The sequence below is a fragment of the Clinocottus analis genome, unplaced genomic scaffold (assembly GCF_023055335.1).
Source record: "Clinocottus analis isolate CAN_PGR_092001 unplaced genomic scaffold, fCliAna1.0.p SCAF_15, whole genome shotgun sequence".
Taxonomy (NCBI): domain Eukaryota; kingdom Metazoa; phylum Chordata; class Actinopteri; order Perciformes; family Cottidae; genus Clinocottus; species Clinocottus analis.
The window spans coordinates 13,013,328-13,025,865 of record NW_027175876.1 but is presented as its reverse complement, the minus strand read 5'-3'; the positions used below and the strand labels follow the sequence as shown (position 1 = coordinate 13,025,865).

The 12,538-nt window shown below is 40.7% G+C and overlaps 1 non-coding gene and 6 pseudogenes across 1 annotated transcript; all 7 read left to right on the top strand.

Moving 5' to 3' along the window:
- The first annotated feature begins 592 nt into the window (after nucleotides 1-592).
- LOC137786114 (U5 spliceosomal RNA) lies at nucleotides 593-722 on the top strand (annotated as a pseudogene).
- Nucleotides 723-2,305: 1,583 nt separating this feature from the next.
- LOC137786111 (U5 spliceosomal RNA) lies at nucleotides 2,306-2,420 on the top strand. The gene has a single exon (XR_011077554.1). It is a non-coding gene; the product is annotated as a U5 spliceosomal RNA (small nuclear RNA).
- A 1,865-nt stretch (nucleotides 2,421-4,285) lies between these two features.
- LOC137786112 (U5 spliceosomal RNA) lies at nucleotides 4,286-4,417 on the top strand (annotated as a pseudogene).
- Nucleotides 4,418-6,016: 1,599 nt separating this feature from the next.
- LOC137786121 (U5 spliceosomal RNA) lies at nucleotides 6,017-6,146 on the top strand (annotated as a pseudogene).
- A 1,516-nt stretch (nucleotides 6,147-7,662) lies between these two features.
- LOC137786118 (U5 spliceosomal RNA) lies at nucleotides 7,663-7,795 on the top strand (annotated as a pseudogene).
- A 1,578-nt stretch (nucleotides 7,796-9,373) lies between these two features.
- On the top strand, nucleotides 9,374-9,503 carry LOC137786120 (U5 spliceosomal RNA; annotated as a pseudogene).
- A 1,863-nt stretch (nucleotides 9,504-11,366) lies between these two features.
- On the top strand, nucleotides 11,367-11,497 carry LOC137786113 (U5 spliceosomal RNA; annotated as a pseudogene).
- Nucleotides 11,498-12,538: the final 1,041 nt, after the last annotated feature.

Genomic DNA, 12,538 nt, shown 5'->3' with positions numbered 1-12,538 from the left:
ACGTGACGGCATCAGGGTTATCAAGCGGCATCCAGTGATGAAAAGAAAACCTGCACTGCAATTCTTTTAAGCAATTGTACAAATGATCTCTAAACATCTTAAAAATGAAAGTCACTTTGAATAAAAGCGTCAGCTAAATTAAATGTAATGCTGAGTATGAGTTTACTATCATCCACAGTCATGTACAGTTGATGTTTTTTTTATAATGCCAGCAGTAATGATACAGTAACCTATATTTACACTCTGTGATTTGAAAATATAAACGTGAGGCTTGTTCTGACACTGAATACCAAGACAGTATATTGAGCTGAGAAGCTTAAAAGTGGTTCACAATATGATCTTGTTTTCTTTATGAGACTAAGAAAACGCAAGAGTGTATGGTTTAGGAACACATTTGTCTGAAACATTTCTTTGACAAAAGTGCAACATGAAACTTCAATTTAGGTGTGATGAGGTTTAAGAAGCCCCTTAACCTTTTTCTGGATTCTAAACTTATTAGACTGGTACAATGTTGATATTTATTAGCGTCTGGCTTACAATGAAATATTGGACTGGGATGACTACAATATATGCTGCGCTTGACAAGAGGACAGTACTTTGAATTCTCTTCATAACTCACAAGTCTTTTGCATTTTATTAAAGACTCCCGTGAAGAGAGATGAAGAAAAGAGGAAAAAAGAAAGAAAGAAAGAGAGAAATCTTTACTTAACTAGACCAAGTTCTAAGACTAAGTTATAATTTCTGACTTCAAGGTTCTTTACCCTGATCTCAGGCTTTTATCCTCTGATCTCAGGGTTCTATGCTTTGATCTCAAGGATCAAAGCTTTGATCTAAAAATATTAAAGCTTTGATCTTAAGGTTCTATGCTTTAGTCCTCCGGGTTATATTCTTTGATCTCCATATGCTTTGATCTCAGGGTTCTATGCTTTGATCTAAAGGATCAAAGCTTTTATGTCAGGGTTACATGCTTTGATCTCAAAGATCTAAGCATTGATCTCAGGGTTCTATGCTCTGATCATCTGGGTTCTATGCTTTGATCTCAAGGTTATATGCCATGATCCTCAGGGTTCTAAGAAAGAAAGAAAGAAAGAAAGAATTTAATAGTGCCATGGGGATGCATGCTGTCAGCGTGCGGCCCAATCCCTGCCAGGCTAAACTTGGATAGGCCAATGACCAACTTCTCGGCTGCACACAAATTTGCTATTGTTTAATGCAAATACTTTCATAGTGTGTGTACTCTAGTACTGTACTGTTAAATACACACTTACACTAATAGTATTTTACTGGACTATCTTACATGAAGTGCTACTTTATACAGGCTAATCGTCCACATTTCTTTCTTCTTTTTTTACTCAGCTGGACTATAGCTACTTATCAGATTACACAGATGTAGATTAATCTTGCTGTCAGTGAAATCCATGTATCTCAATAAACTTTTAGACGTTCAATGTTTGTGATGTAAAAAACCCTGCTGTGGTCATTGCTATTCTCCTCCAGATGGAGGCGCTGTAGGACAAACAAACACAACTGTTTTCTGAATGTTTTCATGGGAACTAGCATATACAGAAGCAGTGATGAAGCTGCTGCAACATATGAATACATTGTTGTTGTTGTCTCAGCTGTTTATTGGACAGTAGAAAGAGTGTAAAAAGACTGGGTCCCACTGTGTTACTCAGGCTGCACTACAGCAACTATTCACAGGCGCGAGCCCACTACTGAGCGGCACGGGGGATTTGACCTGCTCCGTCTCCGACCTGGGTCGGTGCACCCCTCCTTAGACGACCTGGTGGTCCCGGGCTCCCTCAGGATCACCATATCGATACCGAACTTAGTGCGGACACCCGATCGACATGGTGCACTGCAGCTCAGAGGTCCTGAGCTCAAGCGGTCCTCCAGCCTCAGCCTCCCGGTAACTTGGATTACAGGAACGCGCCACCGCACCCGGCGGGTAAACTGTTCATTCAGAGAGGTTTTGGGCTTTTACAAATGTGACGGCATCAGGGTACTCAAGCGGCATCCAGTGATGAAAACAAAACCTGCACTGCAATTCTTTTAAGCAATTGTACAAATGATCTTTAAACATCTTAAAAATGTAAGTCACTTTGAATAAAAGCGTCAGCTAAATGAAATGTAATGCTGAGCATGAGTTTACTATCATCCACAGTCATGCACAGTTGATGTTTTTTTATAATGCCAGCAGTAAACTTATTAGACTGGTACATTGTTGGTATTTATGAGCCTCTGGCTTACAATGAAATATTGGACTGGGACGACTACAATATATGCTGCGCTTGACAAGAAGGCAGTACTTTGATTTCTCTTCATAACTCACAAGTCTTTTGCCTTTTACTAAAGACTCCCGTGAAGAGAGAGATAAAGAAAATAGGAAAAAAGAAAGAAAGAAAGAGATAAATCTTTACTTAACTAGACCAAGTTCTAAGACTAAGCTATATTTTCTGACTTCAAGGTTCTTTACCCTGATCTCAGGCTTTTATCCTCTGATCTCAGGGTTCTATGCTTTGATCTCAAGGATCAAAGCTTTGATCTAAAAATATTAAAGCTTTGATCTTAAGGTTCTATGCTTTGGTCCTCTGGGTTATATTCTTTGATCTCCAGATGCTTTGATCTCAGGGTTCTATGCTTTGATCTAAAGGATCAAAGCTTTTATGTCAGGGTTACATGCTTTGATCTCAAAGATCTAAGCATTGATCTCAGGGTTCTATGCTCTGATCATCTGGGTTCTATGCTCTGATCTCAAGGTTATATGCTATGATCCTCAGGGTTCTAAGAAAGAAAGAAAGAAAGAATTTAATAGTGCCATGGGGATGCATGCTGTCAGCGTGCGGCCCAATCCCCAGCGAGGCTAAACTTGGATAGGCCAATGACCAACTTCTCGGCTGCACACAAATTTGCTATTGTTTAATGCAAATACTTTCATAGTGTGTGTACTCTAGTACTGTACTGTTAAATACACACTTACACTAATAGTATTTTACTGGACTATCTTACATGAAGTGCTACTTTATACAGGCTAATCGTCCACATTTCTTTCTTCTTTTTTTATTCATCTTGACTAGAGTTACTTATCAGATTACACAGATGTAGATTAATCTTGCTGTCAGTGAAATCCATGTATCTCAATAAACTTTTAGACGTTCAATGTTTGTGATGTAAAAAAAACCCTGCTGTGGTCATTGCTATTCTCCTCCAGATGGAGGCGCTGCAGGACAAACAAACACAACTGTTTTCTGAATGTTTTCATGGGAACTAACATATACAGAAGCAGTGATGAAGCTGCTGCAACATATGAATACATTGTTGTTGTTGTCTCAGCTGTTTATTGGACAGTAGAAAGAGTGTAAAAAGACTGGGTCCCACTGTGTTACTCAGGCTGCACTACAGCAACTATTCACAGGCGCGAGCCCACTACTGAGCGGCACGGGGGATTTGACCTGCTCTGTCTCCGACCTGGGTCGGTGCACCCCTCCTTAGACGACCTGGTGGTCCCGGGCTCCCTCAGGATCACCATATCGATACCGAACTTAGTGCGGACACCCGATCAACATGGTGCACTGCAGCTCAGAGGTCCTGAGCTCAAGCGGTCCTCCAGCCTCAGCCTCCCGGTAACTTGGATTACAGGAACGCGCCACCGCACCCGGCGGGTAAACTGTTCATTCAGAGAGGTTTTGGGCTTTTTACAAATGTGACGGTATCAGGGTACTCAAGCGGCATCCAGTGATGAAAACAAAACCTGCACTGCAATTCTTTTAAGCAATTGTACAAATGATCTTTAAACATCTTAAAAATGTAAGTCACTTTGAATAAAAGCGTCAGCTAAATGAAATGTAATGCTGAGCATGAGTTTACAATCATCTAGCACAGTTGATGTTTTTTTATAATGCCAGCAGTAATGATACAGTAACCTATATTTACACTCTGTGATTTGAAAATATAAAAGTGAGGCTTGTTCTGATACTGTCTACCAAGACAGTATATTGAGCTGAGAAGCTTCAAAGTGGATCACAATGTGGTCTTGTTTTCTTGATGAGACTAATAAAACGGAAGAGTGTATGGTTTAGAAACACGTTTGTCTCCAACATTTCTTTGACAAAAGTGCAACATGAAACTTCAATTTAGGTGTGATGAGGTTTAAGAAGCCCCTTAACCTTTTTCTGGATTCTAAACTTATTAGACTGGTACAATGTTGATATTTATGAGCCTCAGGCTTACAATGAAATTTTGGACTGGGACGACTACAATATATGCTGCGCTTGACAAGAGGACAGTACTTTGATTTCTCTTCATAACTCACAAGTCTTTTGCATTTTATTAAAGACTCCCGTGAAGAGAGATAAAGAAAAGAGGAAAAAAAGAAAGAAAGAGAGAAATCTTTACTTAACGAGACCAAGTTCTAATACTAAGTTATAATTTCTGACTTCAAGGTTCTTTACCCTGATCTCAGGCTTTTATCCTCTGATCTCAGGGTTCTATGCTTTGATCTCAAGGATCAAAGCTTTGATCTAAAAATATTAAAGCTTTGATCTTAAGGTTCTATGCTTTGGTCCTCTGGGTTATATTCTTTGATCTCCAGATGCTTTGATCTCAGGGTTCTATGCTTTGATCTAAAGGATCAAAGCTTTTATGTCAGGGTTACATGCTTTGATCTCAAAGATCTAAGCATTGATCTCAGGGTTCTATGCTCTGATCATCTGGGTTCTATGCTTTGATCTCAAGGTTATATGCTATGATCCTCAGGGTTCTAAGAAAGAAAGAAAGAAAGAAAGAATTTAATAGTGCCATGGGGATGCATGCTGTCAGCGTGCGGCCCAATCCCTGCCAGGCTAAACTTGGATAGGCCAATGACCAACTTCTCGGCTGCACACAAATTTGCTATTGTTCAATGCAAATACTTTCATAGTGTGTGTACTCTAGTACTGTACTTAAATACACACTTACGCGAATAGTATTTTACTGGACTGAAGTGTCCAGTAAAATACTGAAGTTACTGGACTTACATGAAGTGCTACTTTATAAAGGATAATCGTCCACATTTCTTTCTTCTTTTTTTACTCAGCTGGACTATAGCTACTTATCAGATTACACAGATGTAGATTAATCTTGCTGTCAGTGGAATCCATGCATCTCTATAAACTTTTAGACGTTCAATGTTTGTGATGTAAAAAACCCTGCTGTGGTCATTGCTATTCTCCTCCAGATGGAGGCGCTGCAGGACAAACAAACACAACTATTTCTGAATGTTTTCATGGGAACTAACATATACAGAAGCAGTGATGAAGCTGCTGCAACATATGAATACATTGTTGTTGTTGTCTCAGCTGTTTATTGGACAGTAGAAAGAGTGTAAAAAGACTGGGTCCCACTGTGTTACTCAGGCTGCACTACAGCAACTATTCACAGGCGCGAGCCCACTACTGAGCGGCACGGGGGATTTGACCTGCTCCGTCTCCGACCTGGGTCGGTGCACCCCTCCTTAGACGACCTGGTGGTCCCGGGCTCCCCCAGGATCACCATATCGATACCGAACTTAGTGCGGACACCCGATCGACATGGTGCACTGCAGCTCAGAGGTCCTGAGCTCAAGCGGTCCTCCAGCCTCAGCCTCCCGGTAACTTGGATTACAGGAACGCGCCACCGCACCCGGCGGGTAAACTGTTCATTCAGAGAGGTTTTGGGCTTTTTACAAATGTGACAGCATCAGGGTACTCAAGCGGCATCCAGTGATGAAAAGAAAACCTGCACTGCAATTCTTTTAAGCAATTGTACAAATGATCTTTAAATATCTTAAAAATGTAAGTCACTTTGAATAAAAGTGTCAGCTAAATGAAATGTAATGCTCAGCATGAGTTTACTATCATCTAGCACAGTTGATGTTTTTTTATAATGCCAGCAGTAAACTTATTAGACTGGTACATTGTTGATATTTATGAGCCTCAGGCTTACAATAAAATATTGGACTGGGACGGCTACAATATATGCTGTGCTTGACAAGAGGACAGTACTTTGATTTCTCTTCATAACTCACAAGTCTTTTGCCTTTTACTAAAGACTCCCGTGAGAAGAGAGATAAAGAAAAGAGGAAAGAAAGAAAGAGAGAAATCTTTACTTAACTAGACCAAGTTCTAAGACTAAGTTATATTTTCTGACTTCAAGGTTCTTTACCCTGATCTCAAGCTTTTATCCTCTGATCTCAGGGTTCTATGCTTTGATCTCAAGGATTAAGGATCAGAGCTTTGATCTCACAGATCAAAGCTTTGATCTTAAGGTTCTATGCTTTGATTCTCTGGGTTCTATGCTTTGATCTCCAGATGCTTTGATCTCAAGGTTCTATGCTTTGATCTCAAAGATCAAAGCTTTGATCTTAAGGTTCTATGCGTTGATCTCGAAGATCAAAGCTTTTATCTCAGGGTTCTAAGAAAGAAAGAAAGAAAGAATTTAATGGTGCCATAGGGATGCATGCTGTCAGCGTGCGGCCCAATCCCCAGCGAGGCTAAACTTGGATAGGCCAATGACCAACTACTCGGCTGCACACAAATTTGCTATTGTTTAATGCAAATACTTTCATAGTGTGTGTACTCTAGTACTGTACTGTTAAATACACACTTACACTAATAGTATTTTACTGGACTATCTTACATGAAGTGCTATTTTATACAGGCTAATCGTCCACATTTCTTTCTTCTTTTTTTATTCATCTTGACTAGAGTTACTTATCAGATTACACAGATGTAGATTCATCTTGCTGTCAGTGAAATCCATGTATCTCAATAAACTTTTAGACGTTCAATGTTTGTGATGTAAAAAACCCTGCTGTGGTCATTGCTATTCTTCTCCAGATGGAGGCGCTGTAGGACAAACAAACACAACTGTTTTCTGAATGTTTTCATGGGAACTAGCATATATAGAAGCAGTGATGAAGCTGCTGCAACATATGAATACATTGTTGTTGTTGTCTCAGCTGTTTATTGGACAGTAGAAAGAGTGTAAAAAGACTGGGTCCCACTGTGTTACTCAGGCTGCACTACAGCAACTATTCACAGGCGCGAGCCCACTACTGAGCGGCACGGGGGATTTGACCTGCTCCGTCTCCGACCTGGGTCGGTGCACCCCTCCTTAGGCGACCTGGTGGTCCCGGGCTCCCTCAGGATCACCATATCGATACCGAACTTAGTGCGGACACCCGATCGACATGGTGCACTGCAGCTCAGAGGTCCTGAGCTCAAGCGGTCCTCCAGCCTCAGCCTCCCGGTAACTTGGATTACAGGAACACGCCACCGCACCCGGCGGGTAAACTGTTCATTCAGAGAGGTTTTGGGCTTTTACAAATGTGACGGCATCAGGGTACTCAAGCGGCATCCAGTGATGAAAACAAAACCTGCACTGCAATTCTTTTAAGCAATTGTACAAATGATCTTCAAACATCTTAAAAATGTAAGTCACTTTGAATAAAAGCGTCAGCTAAATGAAATGTAATGCTGAGCATGAGTTTACTATCATCCACAGTCATGCACAGTTAATGTGTTTTTATAATGCCAGCAGTAAACTTATTAGACTGGTACATTGTTGGTATTTATGAGCCTCTGGCTTACAATGAAATATTGGACTGGGACGACTACAATATATGCTGCGCTTGACAAGAGGACAGTACTTTGATTTCTCTTCATAACTCACAAGTCTTTTGCCTTTTACTAAAGACTCCCGTGAAGAGAGAGATAAAGAAAAGAGGAAAAAAGAAAGAAAGAGATAAATCTTTACTTAACTAGACCAAGTTCTAAGACTAAGCTATATTTTCTGACTTCAAGGTTCTTTACCCTGATCTCAGGCTTTTATCCTCTGATCTCAGGGTTCTATGCTTTGATCTCAAGGATCAAAGCTTTGATCTAAAAATATTAAAGCTTTGATCTTAAGGTTCTATGCTTTGGTCCTCTGGGTTATATTCTTTGATCTCCAGATGCTTTGATCTCAGGGTTCTATGCTTTGATCTAAAGGATCAAAGCTTTTATGTAAGGGTTACATGCTTTGATCTCAAAGATCTAAGCATTGATCTCAGGGTTCTATGCTCTGATCATCTGGGTTCTATGCTTTGATCTCAAGGTTATATGCCATGATCCTCAGGGTTCTAAGAAAGAAAGAAAGAAAGAAAGAATTTAATAGTGCCATGGGGATGCATGCTGTCAGCGTGCGGCCCAATCCCTGCCAGGCTAAACTTGGATAGGCCAATGACCAACTTCTCGGCTGCACACAAATTTGCTATTGTTTAATGCAAATACTTTCATAGTGTGTGTACTCTAGTACTGTACTGTTAAATACACACTTACACTAATAGTATTTTACTGGACTATCTTACATGAAGTGCTACTTTATACAGGCTAATCGTCCACATTTCTTTCTTCTTTTTTTACTCAGCTGGACTATAGCTACTTATCAGATTACACAGATGTAGATTAATCTTGCTGTCAGTGAAATCCATGTATCTCAATAAACTTTTAGACGTTCAATGTTTGTGATGTAAAAAACCCTGCTGTGGTCATTGCTATTCTCCTCCAGATGGAGGCGCTGTAGGACAAACAAACACAACTGTTTTCTGAATGTTTTCATGGGAACTAGCATATACAGAAGCAGTGATGAAGCTGCTGCAACATATGAATACATTGTTGTTGTTGTCTCAGCTGTTTATTGGACAGTAGAAAGAGTGTAAAAAGACTGGGTCCCACTGTGTTACTCAGGCTGCACTACAGCAACTATTCACAGGCGCGAGCCCACTACTGAGCGGCACGGGGGATTTGACCTGCTCCGTCTCCGACCTGGGTCGGTGCACCCCTCCTTAGACGACCTGGTGGTCCCGGGCTCCCTCAGGATCACCATATCGATACCGAACTTAGTGCGGACACCCGATCGACATGGTGCACTGCAGCTCAGAGGTCCTGAGCTCAAGCGGTCCTCCAGCCTCAGCCTCCCGGTAACTTGGATTACAGGAACGCGCCACCGCACCCGGCGGGTAAAGTGTTCATTCAGAGAGGTTTTGGGCTTTTACAAACGTGACGGCATCAGGGTTATCAAGCGGCATCCAGTGATGAAAGTAAAACCTGCACTGCAATTCTTTTAAGCGATTGTACAAATAATCTTTATACATCTTAAAAATGTAAGTCACTTTGAATAAAAGCGTCAGCTAAATGAAATGTAATGCTGAGCATGAGTTTACTATCATCCACAGTCATGCACAGTTAATGTGTTTTTATAATGCCAGCAGTAAACTTATTAGACTGGTACATTGTTGATATTTATGAGCGTCTGGCTTACAATGAAATATTGGACTGGGATGACTACAATATATGCTGCGCTTGACAAGAGGACAGTACTTTGATTTCTCTTCATAACTCACAAGTCTTTTGCCTTTTACTAAAGACTCCCGTGAGAAGAGAGATAAAGAAAAGAGGAAAGAAAGAAAGAGAGAAATCTTTACTTAACTAGACCAAGTTCTAAGACTAAGTTATAATTTCTGACTTCAAGGTTCTTTACCCTGATCTCAAGCTTTTATCCTCTGATCTCAGGGTTCTATGCTTTGATCTCAAGGATCAAGGATCAGAGATTTGATCTCACAGATCAAATCTCTGATCTTAAGGTTCTATGCTTTGATTCTCTGGGTTCTATTCTTTGATCTCCAGATGCTTTGATCTCAAGGTTCTATGCTTTGATCTCAAAGATCAAAGCTTTAATCTTAAGGGTCTATGCTTTGATCTCAAAGATCAAAGCTTTAATCTGAAAGTTCAATGCTTTAATCTCAAAGATCAAAGCTTTGATCTTAAGGTTCTATGCGTTGATCTCAAGGATCAAAGCTTTTATCTCAGGGTTCTAAGAAAGAAAGAAAGAATTTAATGGTGCCATAGGGATGCATGCTGTCAGCGTGCGGCCCAATCCCCAGCGAGGCTAAACTTGGATAGGCCAATGACCAACTTCTCGGCTGCACACAAATTTGCTATTGTTCAATGCAAATACTTTTATAGTGTGTGTACTCTAGTACTGTACTTAAATACACACTTACGGTAACAGTATTTTACTGGACTATCTTACATGAAGTGCTACTTTATACAGGCTAATCGTCCACATTTCTTTTTCTTTTTTTACTCAGCTGGACTAGAGTTACTTATCAGATTACACAGATGTAGATTAATCTTGCTGTCAGTGAAATCCATGTATCTCAATAAAGTTTGAGACGTTCAATGTTTGTGATGTAAAAAAAAACCTGCTGTGGTCATTGCTCCTCTCCTCCAGATGGAGGCGCTGCAGGACAAACAAACACAACTGTTTTCTGAACGTTTTCATGGGAACTAACATATACAGAAGCAGTGATGAAGCTGCTGCAACATATGAATACATTGTTGTTGTTGTTGTCTCAGCTGTTTATTGGACAGTAGAAAGAGTGTAAAAAGACTGGGTCCCACTGTGTTACTCAGGCTGCACTACAGCAACTATTCACAGGCGCGAGCCCACTACTGAGCGGCACGGGGGATTTGACCTGCTCCGTCTCCGACCTGGGTCGGTGCACCCCTCCTTAGACGACCTGGTGGTCCCGGGCTCCCTCAGGATCACCATATCGATACCGAGCTTAGTGCGGACACCCGATCGACATGGTGCACTGCAGCTCAGAGGTCCTGAGCTCAAGCGGTCCTCCAGCCTCAGCCTCCCGGTAACTTGGATTACAGGAACGCGCCACCGCACCCGGCGGGTAAAGTGTTCATTCAGAGAGGTTTTGGGCTTTTACAAACGTGACGGCATCAGGGTTATCAAGCGGCATCCAGTGATGAAAGTAAAACCTGAACTGCAATTCTTTTAAGCGATTGTACAAATAATCTTTATACATCTTAAAAATGTAAGTCACTTTGAATAAAAGCGTCAGCTAAATGAAATGTAATGCTGAGCATGAGTTTACAATCATCTAGCACAGTTGATGTTTTTTTATAATGCCAGCAGTAATGATACAGTAACCTATATTTACACTCTGTGATTTGAAAATATAAAAGTGAGGCTTGTTCTGATACTGTCTACCAAGACAGTATATTGAGCTGAGAAGCTTCAAAGTGGATCACAATGTGGTCTTGTTTTCTTGATGAGACTAATAAAACGGAAGAGTGTATGGTTTAGAAACACGTTTGTCTCCAACATTTCTTTGACAAAAGTGCAACATGAAACTTCAATTTAGGTGTGATGAGGTTTAAGAAGCCCCTTAACCTTTTTCTGGATTCTAAACTTATTAGACTGGTACAATGTTGATATTTATGAGCCTCAGGCTTACAATGAAATTTTGGACTGGGACGACTACAATATATGCTGCGCTTGACAAGAGGACAGTACTTTGATTTCTCTTCATAACTCACAAGTCTTTTGCCTTTTACTAAAGACTCCCGTGAGAAGAGAGATAAAGAAAAGAGAGAAAAGAAAGAAAGAAAAAGAGAAATCTTTACTTAACTAGACCAAGTTCTAAGACTAAGCTATATTTTCTGACTTCAAGGTTCTTTACCCTGATCTCAGGCTTTTATCCTCTGATCTCAGGGTTCTATGCTTTGATCTCAAGGATCAAAGCTTTGATCTAAAAATATTAAAGCTTTGATCTTAAGGTTCTATGCTTTGGTCCTCTGGGTTATATTCTTTGATCTCCAGATGCTTTGATCTCAGGGTTCTATGCTTTGATCTAAAGGATCAAAGCTTTTATGTCAGGGTTACATGCTTTGATCTCAAAGATCTAAGCATTGATCTCAGGGTTCTATGCTCTGATCATCTGGGTTCTATGCTTTGATCTCAAGGTTATATGCCATGATCCTCAGGGTTCTAAGAAAGAAAGAAAGAAAGAATTTAATAGTGCCATGGGGATGCATGCTGTCAGCGTGCGGCCCAATCCCTGCCAGGCTAAACTTGGATAGGCCAATGACCAACTTCTCGGCTGCACACAAATTTGCTATTGTTCAATGCAAATACTTTCATAGTGTGTGTACTCTAGTACTGTACTGTTAAATACACACTTACACTAATAGTATTTTACTGGACTATCTTACATGAAGTGCTACTTTATACAGGCTAATCGTCCACATTTCTTTCTTCTTTTTTTATTCATCTTGACTAGAGTTACTTATCAGATTACACAGATGTAGATTAATCTTGCTGTCAGTGAAATCCATGTATCTCTATAAAGTTTGAGACGTTCAATGTTTGTGATGTAAAAAAAACCCTGCTGTGGTCATTGCTATTCTCCTCCAGATGGAGGCGCTGCAGGACAAACAAACACAACTGTTTTCTGAATGTTTTCATGGGAACTAGCATATACAGAAGCAGTGATGAAGCTGCTGCAACATATGAATACATTGTTGTTGTTGTCTCAGCTGTTTATTGGACAGTAGAAAGAGTGTAAAAAGACTGGGTCCCACTGTGCTGCACTACAGCAACTATTCACAGGCGCGAGCCCACTACTGAGCGGCACGGGGGATTTGACCTGCTCCGTCTCCGACCTGGGTCGGTGCACCCCTCC